This window comes from Lepidochelys kempii, chromosome 8, assembly GCF_965140265.1.
Source record: "Lepidochelys kempii isolate rLepKem1 chromosome 8, rLepKem1.hap2, whole genome shotgun sequence".
Lineage (NCBI taxonomy): Eukaryota > Metazoa > Chordata > Testudines > Cheloniidae > Lepidochelys > Lepidochelys kempii.
Window position 1 is genome coordinate 47,363,265 of NC_133263.1, and position 9,960 is coordinate 47,373,224.

General features: G+C 44.4%; 1 protein-coding gene across 1 annotated transcript in view; it reads left to right on the plus strand.

The window, feature by feature from the left end:
• The window catches only part of METTL18 (methyltransferase 18, RPL3 N3(tau)-histidine), a 32,044-nt gene extending 27,749 nt beyond the window's left edge, over window positions 1–4,295 (plus strand). The window contains exon 7 of the mRNA XM_073356379.1: window positions 3,986–4,295. The gene's annotated coding sequence lies outside the window, so the exon portion shown is untranslated. The remainder of the gene's footprint in view (window positions 1–3,985) is intronic.
• Window positions 4,296–9,960: the final 5,665 nt, after the last annotated feature.

A 9,960-nucleotide genomic window follows, 5' to 3' on the forward strand; every position in this document is an offset into this window, starting at 1 on the left:
CTACACTATACAAATTTGACTGCATTTGAATACCGTCTGAACAATCAAGTTAGATGATGTACTACTGACCACTATAACGTAGCATTTGTAGGGCACTTGTCTGAACATTGTGTATCCTGGTCTACATTGATTGCTGAAGCGTAGTCAGCATTGTGTCATCTAACTCAATTGCTCACAACCATGTTCAAAGACAATACAGTTTTGTGGTTTTCTGCTGTAGACATAATCAGCATAATAAAATATCTGTTTTCAACAACATAGGGGACAGGAGAGCCTTTTGAACCAAATATATTAACTACATACAAGAATTAAAGAACTGTTTAAAATGCTCAATGTGTAGCCATGCAAACACGATGGAAAAGAAAAAAAAATTAGGTACCCAGGGATCATGAACTTAATTGAATGAGTTCTGATGTAGAGATACAATTGTAAACGTGTTATATAAGGTATTGATGATTATTATTTACTTGCCCACTGATTTCAATGGAAGTGAAGAACCTAAATACCTTTGAGAATCTGGGTCTTATTTATGAGTTCAGAGTGCCCCAATGTAAGCTAGTTGCTTCACAGAAATAAGTGAAGACAGTCCTTGTCTGGAAGAGCTTACATCTAAATTCAGGCATGGCACATTAAAAAGAATAATAAACCGATAGAGGAAGAGAAAAGCGGAAGAATGGACAAGGGTTGCAATAATAGGATTATACAGTTAATTGGTAAGACACTTTTTGGTGGACCTCTTAAGTTTGGTATTAAGGGGTTTTTTAGTTTTAAACTTCATTTGGGTTTCACAGCGGATGTCTGAGAGAAACAGGATAAAGCCACACCTGACGGTTCCAATAATGGTGTTTTACATCTGAACATGCTGCTTCTGAGGAACTGTAGACAAGGTCTGTTGAGTTACAAGGGGTCTCTGAAAAGAATCTATGAGACAGGGCACTGAATGGAAATATGAAATTGTCACACCCAGTGTGCTTTAGTAAGAGGAAAAGAAGGCTTTAGTCATGGCAGATTTTCATGTATATTAATCATTGTTTTATCATTCAAAGTGTTCTTTTCTTTCTGGGGTCCCCTGTTCATTGTTTCTCAATGACGTTCAGATCTATGGGGGGAAGGATAGCTTAGTGGTTTGAGCATTGGCCTACTAAACCCAGGATTGTGAGTTCAATTCTTAAGGGGGCCACTTAGGGATCAGGGCAAAAATCAGGGATTGGTTCTGCTTTGAGCAGGGGGTTGGACTAGATGACCTCCTGAGGTCCCTTCCAACCCTGATATTCTAATGTGCTCAGCCCATGGAGAAGGCCAACTTTCAGTTTCATAGGGACCTGCAACTGAATTGCAAGCATAAATCAGTACCTGTGCTTCTGGCTACTCAATCATAAGTGCAAGTCAGGTAATTAGAGAGGTAAGTCTCAGACTTCCATCAGCAATTCATTATACATTTTGTGGGTGCATTTGGCACCAATAGAAAAGGAGACCAAGCTTCATTCCTTCTCAGAAATTACCTCATTGTTATTGTTTGTTAATTAATGGTACAGTGACTACAAGCAAAAGTGTGTCACACTACAGATAAGAAAGCATGAGGCAAAATTTTCTTCTAACATAACTCTATTGAAATCAATAGAGCTTCACCAGCAGACAATTTGGTCCATGGCATCTGCTGCAAAAAACTTAGAACCTAATTTCCGCTGTGACACAATGAAAGGGCCCCACGCCACTCCCTGAAGTGGCCAGCATGTCCGGCAGTGGCTCCTGGGGGAGGGGTGGAGCAGGCGGCTCCGCCGTGCGCTGCCCTCGCCTGTGAGTACCACCCTCGAAGCTCCCATTGGCCGCGGTTCCCCGTTCCCCGCCAATTATGCTGCAGGAGGCAGTGCCTGCAGGTGAGGGCAGCGCACAGAGCCCTCTAGACCCTCCCTCCCCCAGGGGCTGCAGGGATTTGGTGCTGGCTACTTCCAGGAGCAGCGTGGGGCCAGGGCAGGCAGGGAGCCTCCCTTAGCCCCGCGGCGCCACAAGTCTGGCAATCCCGCAGGCCGGATTGAAAGCCCCAATGAGCTGGATCCAGCCCGTGGGCCGTAGTTTGCCCTCCCCTGTTCTAAACTTATACATTACTTCAACTGGCAGCTTTGCATGTACACACAGACTAATGTGTTATCGTAATACATATATCTCATGCAATGTATTGTATTTTCCTAACAAAACAAGTTATTTTTATATATTTAAATGATACAAAAGTAGGTTGAAAATTGGAAAAAAAACAAGTATTTTTTGTAAAACCTGGGATTTTTTTTGGTAAAAATTGGTCTAACCTGAAAATAAAAGGGCTTAATTATAGATTATAAGTACCCGCATGGGGTACAAATATTTAATAATGGGCTTTTCAGTCTAGCAGAGAAAGGCAAGATCCAATAGCTGGTAGTTAAAGCTAGACAAATTCAGACTGAAAATAATGCATATATTTTTAATGGTGAGAGTAATGAAACATTGGAACAATTTACCAAGGGTTGCGGTGGATTCTCCATCACTAACAATTTTTAAATCAAGATTGGCTGTTTTTCTAAAAGATCTGCTCTAGGAATTATTTCAGGGAAGGTCTCTGGTCTGTGTCAGACTAGATGATCACAATGGTCCCTTCTGGCCTTGGATGTGACACAATGAAAGGGGAACAAACCTGTGTGGTTGGGGTGGGGAGGAAGACCAAGGGGTTACAGCTATAAGAATCCATAAAAACATACAGCCGTAATGTGCATGTTATAACAGATAAAGGTTGTTTTAAATGAGGGGCCAGGTTCCTTGCATCAACACATGCTTGACAAGGGAGAGGTCATCCCTAACCCTGGCCCTGATGAACATTAGAGCAGTCTTTAGGCAGCTCTCTTGTATTGTGAGCTAAGGGTTAGCGTCATGGAGCTCTGTTTTGTCCGCACTCCTCCCTATGCCTACATGGCCCCCTATACCAGCATGTGGTGGGGTCAGCTGGCATGGGCGCCAGCTCTTCTGGTTTTATGCCAATGGAGAATTCCCCTTTGCTGGGGGAATTCTCAGCTGGCCATCTGTGGTCAGTTTATGTCTCCTTTGCACCACACAAAGTGGATAGAGCAGGGGCTGAGATGTATCTGGCCCAACACAGATAAGTAGGACTTTGTGGAGGGACTTTCCTAGCTGTACCCTCTTTATAGAAGGGATAGGCTTACTCATCACTGACAGTGCCAGGGAGTTAAACCGCATTTCCTTAAGAGACCAGAAATTCTTCATTTGCTATGCCCGAGCAACTGTTGCCTACTTCACAATATCATCTCAATGCACTTTTTCTACAAAGGAAAGGAAATGTTAATGGCTCATACTAGATAACAGCTGAAGTAGTCCCTTAGTCAATAAGATGGAAAAATTGAATCCTCACTGATTAAAGGCACTGAGCGCATAAAGCTGTGGATGATTGCCAGCTTTTTTTAAATTCTGTCCCTCACTATGTATAGGTTTAGCATTTCAAACACAAAGGGCCTGATGAAAAGGCCATTGAAGTGAATGGAAGTCAATAGGCTCTGAGGACCAATATGAATGTAAAGTCATATAGTTTTATTTCTGCATTTCACTCCATCGTTAAAATCTACACTAAGTGCATGGCTATACTTTCAGATATACAGCGCTGTGAGTTAAACCAGCCCTTGGAGAACGCAGTATGGAAAGTGCTGCAGTGTTTTTACAGTGTCAGATGCAAGCGCTCTGGCGTGGCCACATTTGCGGCACTTGCAGCGGCAGTGGGAGCGGAGCATTATGGGCAGCTATCCCACAGAGCACCTCTTCCCATTCTGGCGCTGTGGCTTGTGGGAAGGGTGCGGGGGAGAGAGGGTGCGGGGCATTCTGGGTCCTGTCCCAATGCCCCGTGATGAATCTCTTTGCATCCGAGCAATCCCTGTGCTTCCATCCACATTTGGCACCATCTTTCAACGTTTTTTGTACTCCACGCTCTGTCTTCCCTTTCGGTCTGCAGGAATGGAGCCCGAAGTGCTGAGGAATATGCTGATGAGTCTCGGAAGCACATCATGTTTGGCAGTCGAGTTACACCTTAAGCTACAAACTGACAGTGAGGAGTCTGATGATGATGTCGACTCACGTAACGCATATGACAGCTATGGACTTTGGAAGCAAAGTCCTGGCCTTCCAGAGTTTGGTCAGCAGTGTACTGAAACTGTGGTAAGGGATTTCAACTTGAACCAAGTCTAGTTTGTGAAGTTTAGAAAGTGTTTTATCTTTATTTTTCTTATAACCATATTTGCTTTTAATGCCTCATTACTTGTACTCATTTAAAATCTCTCTCTTTGTAGTTAAATAGACTTGTTTCATTTTTTAATCAAAACTGATCCAGTGTTGTGAATTGTTTGGGTAACTCCATTTAAGGTAGCAGACTTTGGTATGTTGATCCCATTAGAGGGGCAAAACACCTATTATATCTTAACTGTCCAGGAGAGAAATGGACAGTGCAGAACACATGTTTTTTTGGGGGAAATCTGAGATTTGGAGTCTGTTGGGGGTCACCCTGCAAATAGTAACCCAGGCTGCTGGAAGCCAGAGTGTGGCTGGTGTTTGCTGACTGGCTGCTGGGGTCAGTGTTGCTGGATCAGAGCTGTGGCTTTCAAGAGACACTCAGGGTGTGACTTGCCTACTGTTTGGTTGTTTGTGAGGAGCTCAGCTTGGGAGCTACAGCTGCAAAACTTTGTGAGGCACTCAAGGTTGCAGGGCAAGTGGTGACACAGCTCCTCACTGATCTGGATTGCACCACAGAATGCCATACCTGTGTTTCCTCCAAACACTGACTGTTTTCTCCCTATACCTGGCTCTGCTCTTCCCTAGGTCTTGATCCATTCCAGAAGTCTAGGAATCTTAAGGGGTCATGCCATAGAACAAAGGTTGACTGACCCACTGTCCCTACTACTTTCAAAGGGGACAGACACCCTGATACACCAGACAATAACCTTATCCATTATACTACACTCCTTGCTGTGTATTTTTAATATTAAAAATTATTGACTTATTCTCTTGTTACATTTGGGTAATGATACTGACAGTCAGAGCTTTCATTAAACAATTAGACACTTCCTTTAATAAGGCCTGTTTTATAATAAAAACAATTTTATTGTGTGTATGAAAATCAAGTCCATGTGCTGGACAGATTTTTGACGTTCTCCTTAAAACTGAGTCAAAATTTCTAGTGCAGTGAGTAGTGAATTGGTGGCTCTCAGGGCAGTTCTGACAGGCAAAATATTTACATCATAAAAACCACTAGCAGTTGGCACCAGTTGACAGCAGTTTCTGGGTTGGCAGGCTCAGCAATAAGTCCAATCACAGAGCGGATCACAGAAGCTAGGAGGCTGATCCATAGCCTGGAGATGTAGGAGCCCATTGTTTTCAATGGTGCGGAGCTGTACCCACATAGCGTGGCTGTAGATTCAAGCCAGAATGCTCTTTTCACATCATTTCTTGTTTGTAATCACTTGCCAAAATTAGTTTTATTTTCATCAGAAAATGAGCATTATAAAGGCAAACTTGTTTACATTTTTACCATTTTGTAAATTCTTTCCAGATCTTTTCCCAAAACTACACATGCCACAGTTTCTTTTTCTGGTTATCATAGTGGACAGTTTGCCCCTCTCAAAATATCTGATAGGAACTCCCCACTTCTCTCTCAGAGATATTCCCACTGCTTGACTTATCAGTCAAAGGACACATAATTATGTAGAGGTGTGGTGTCTTTGAAACCTAACTGCAATGAACAGCCCAATAAATGAAACCTAAACACAGTTTCTTTTTCTCAAGTGTTCATTTCCTCACGTCTTTGTAGCATTCAGTAATAAAACCAAATAACGAGCATTTAAATAAGAACAATGTTGTCAATCTATTTTCAAGAGTTAACAACATATTTTGGCTCATCAAATGAAGATAAACATTCTGAGGAAAAAAATACTATTCCAAGAGTGAGGCCTTGTAATAGAAGGACTTAGCCTTCTAGTATAGAATTGAAATAGTTAGAAATCCATTGAGTTACAATGGCATAAAATGAATGTAATGAAATAAAAGATCAGAACCTACTATTCAACTCTGTGTATGTAAATAAGTGGCTATAAATATATGGATCATATGTAACATGTAATGGAATGAAATGAAATGGGTCTGTTTTTAAAAAGGGCCTGGTTCGCAGTTGCATTACTCCAGTTTTATACCAGCTCATGAATCCCACAGATTATCAACAAAACCATAGATGCATTGTATTAACCTCATCCTCCATAATATGAAAGCCTGTTGGAAACTGACATGAATAGTCAGCTCAGCGGAGTGAAGAGCCTGAGTTGGGGCTGGGGGAGAGGTCAGTCTGTCTCTAGGCCTCTCTCTGAAGACTATTCTCCGGGGCTCTTCTCTGCCTCTGCTCTGTGTTGTTCTCTTCCCCAGTGTCCCCATGCCCCATGGTACCTATGCCCTGCAGCATGTCTGACTACCCACTATGTGTAGGGATGGGGCTGTGATCCCAGACGTCAGCCTGTGCTCTGTAGGGATGAACACCGTGAAGGAATCTACTGAGGAAAAAACCCAACTCATCACTTAATTGATGTGTATGGAATTTTAGGGCTTATCTATAGGGGGAAACTCAGGAAAGTTAATTACTAGAGGTATGAATTTAAAGTCGATTAGTTAAACTGTTTTAAACTCCTGTGAGGACACTCTCATTCAGAAATAAAGTGGCCTTAATTAGGCTAAATCTAATTAAGAGTGTTTACACAGTGGATTTTAAACAGGTAGAATTTACTCAGGTGTCTTGAATTAAACAGGTGTTAATATACATAAAGTTTTAAAGAATCTTAGGCCATGTCTACACTACAAAATTAGGTTGAATTTATAGAATCCGGTTTTGTAGAAAGCGTTTTTATACAGTTGATTTTGTGTGTCCCCACACAAATGCTCTAAGTGCATTTAGTTGGTGGAGGGCGTCCACAGTACTGAGGCAACAGTCGACTTCTGGAGCGTTGCACTGTGGGTAGCTGTCCCACAGTTCCCGCAGTCTCCAGCACCCATTTTAATTCTGGGTAGAAATCCCAATGCCTGATGGGGCAAAAACCTTGTCGCGGGTGGTTCTGGGTACATATCATCAGGCCTCCCTCCCTCCCTCCCTCCATTAAAGCAACGGCAGACAATCGTTTCGTGCCTTTTTTCCTGGGTTACCCGAGCAGACGCCATACCACGGCAAGCATGGAGCCCGCTCAGCTCACTGTCACCATATGTCTCCTGGGTATTTGGCAGACGCGGTACTGCATTGCTACACAGCAGCCGCTCATTGCCTTTTGGCAGCAGACTGTGCAGTATGACTGGTAGCCATCGTCAAAGTAGTTCAGGGTGCTCTTTTAACCGACCTCGGTGAGGTCAGGGGCACCTGGGCAAACATAGGAGCGACTCAGCCAGGTCATTACCCTAAGTTTCGTCTCATGGCGATTCAGTCCTGCAAGCAGTCCTACTGCACCGTCTTTTAATGAGCAGCCAGGAGACGATGATGACCAGCAGTCATACTGCACCACCTTCTGCTGAGCACCCAGGACATGACGATGGCCAGCAGTCATACTGCACAGTCTGCTGCCAGCAAGATGTATAAAGATAGATGAAGTGGATCAAAACAAGAAATAGACCAGATTTGTTTTGTATTCATTTTCTCCTCCCTCCCTCCATGAAATCAATGTCCTGCTAAACCCAGGGTTTTGGGTTCTATCCTTGAGGGGGCCATTCTGTTTCTCCTTGATGCAAAGCCACCCCCTTTGTTGATTTTAATTCCCTGTAAGCCAACCCTGTAAGCCATGTTGTCAGTAGCCCCTCCCTCCATCAGAGCAACGGCAGACAATCGTTTCGTACCCTTTCCCCTGGATTACCCGAGCAGATGCCATAGCACAGCAAGCATGGAGCCCGTTCAGCTCACCACAGCAGTTATGACCATTGTAAACACCTCGCGCATTATCGTGCAGTTTATGCAGAACCAGCACCTGAGAAACCAGGCAAGGAGGCGATGGCAGGACGGTGATGAGGACATGAACACAGATTTCTCTAAAAGTACGGTCCCCAGCAATTTGGAGATCATGGTGTTACTGGGGCAGGCTCATGCCGTGGAACGCCGATTTTGGGCCCAGGAAACAAGCACAGAGTGGTGGGACCACATAGTGTTGCAGGTTTGGGATGATTCCCAGTGGCTCCAAAACTTTTGCATGCATAAGGGCATTTTTATGGAACTTTGTGACTTGCTTTCCCCTGCCCTGAAGTGCAAGAATACCAAGATGAGAGCAGCCCTCACAGTTCACAAGCAAGTGGCAATAGCCCTGTGGAAGCTTGCAATGCCATAGAGCTACCGGTCAGGAACTCTGGTCTGTTTAAACGGCTTCAGGAAGGGATTTACTTCCCAGACCAGAAAATAACTGTTGGGGATGTTGAAATGCCTATAGTTATCCTTGGGGACCCAGCCTACCCCTTAATGCCCTGGCTCATGAAGCCATACACAGGCACCCTGGACAGTAGTAAGGAGCTGTTCAACTATAGGCTGAGCAAGTGAAGAATGGTGGTAGAGTGTGCATTTGGATGTTTAAAGGGTCGCTGGTGCAGTTTACTGACTCGCTCAGACCTCAGCGAAACCAATATTCCCATTGTTATTGCGGTTTGCTGTGTGCTCCACAATCTCTGTGAGAGTAAGGGGGAGACATTTATGACGGGGTGGGAGGTTGATGCAAATCGCCTGGCCACTGAATACGTGCAGCCAGACACCAGGGCAGTTAGAAGAGCACAGCAGGAAGTGCTGCGCATCAGAGAAGCTTTGAAAACCAGTTTCATGACTGGCCAGGGTACTGTGTGACACTTCTGTTTGTTTCTCCTTGATGAAAACCTGCCCCCTTGGTTGCCTCTAAATTCCCTGTAAGCCACCTGCCCTCCCCTCTTTGATCACAGCTTGCTTGCAAAGGAAACAAAGTCACTATCATTTAAAAAACATGTATCCTTTATTAATTGATTATAAAAATAGGGAGATAACTCACAAGGTAGCCCAGGTGCGGTGTGGGAGGAGGGTAGGAGGGAAGCAAAAGGCCACTTTAAAACTTCTTGAATGACAGCCTTCTGTTGCTTGGGCTGTCCACTGGGGTGGAGTGGTTGGGTGCCCAGAGCCTCCCCCACCCCGCCCCCGTGTTCTTGGGCGTCTGGGTGAGGAGGCTATGGAACTTGGGGAGGAGGGAGGGCAGTTAAACAGGGGCTGCAGCAGCAGTCTGTGATCCTGCTGCCATTCATGAATCTCCACCAGATGCCAGCGCATGTCCATTTGATCCTGCAGTAGCCCCAGCATTGCCTCCTGCCACCACCTCTCCTCACGTTCATCGGCCACCATCCTGTACTCTGCTATTGTGTCCCTCCACACATTCTGCTAAGCTCTGTCAGTGCCAGACGACTGCATGAGCTCAGAGAACATTTCATCACATGTGCTTTTTTTTCACCGCCTTATCTGAGATAGGCTTTGGGACGGAGGAGGGAGGCTTGAAACATTTGCAGCTGCTGGAGGAAAAAAAGGGAGTGAAGTATTTTAAAAAACACATTTTACAGAACAATGGCTATACTCTTTCACGGTGAACAACACTATTCACATTACATAGCACATGTGATTTTGGTACAAGGTCGCATTTTGCATCTTATATTGAGTGCCTGTGGCTTTGGTGTTAGAGATCACACACGCAGTGCTTGGCAACAGAATTTGGCTTGCAGGCGGCCATGGCAAGCCATAGTCCCCTTAATTAAATTCCCCTATTTCAACCAGGTTACCATGAACAATATCACTCTCTTGAGGATAACACAGAGAGATAAAGAATAGATGTTGCTTGAATGCCAGCAAACACCGGGACCATACGCTGCCAGGCTTTGTCATGAAATGATACCAGATTACTTGCTACTTACATGGCATGG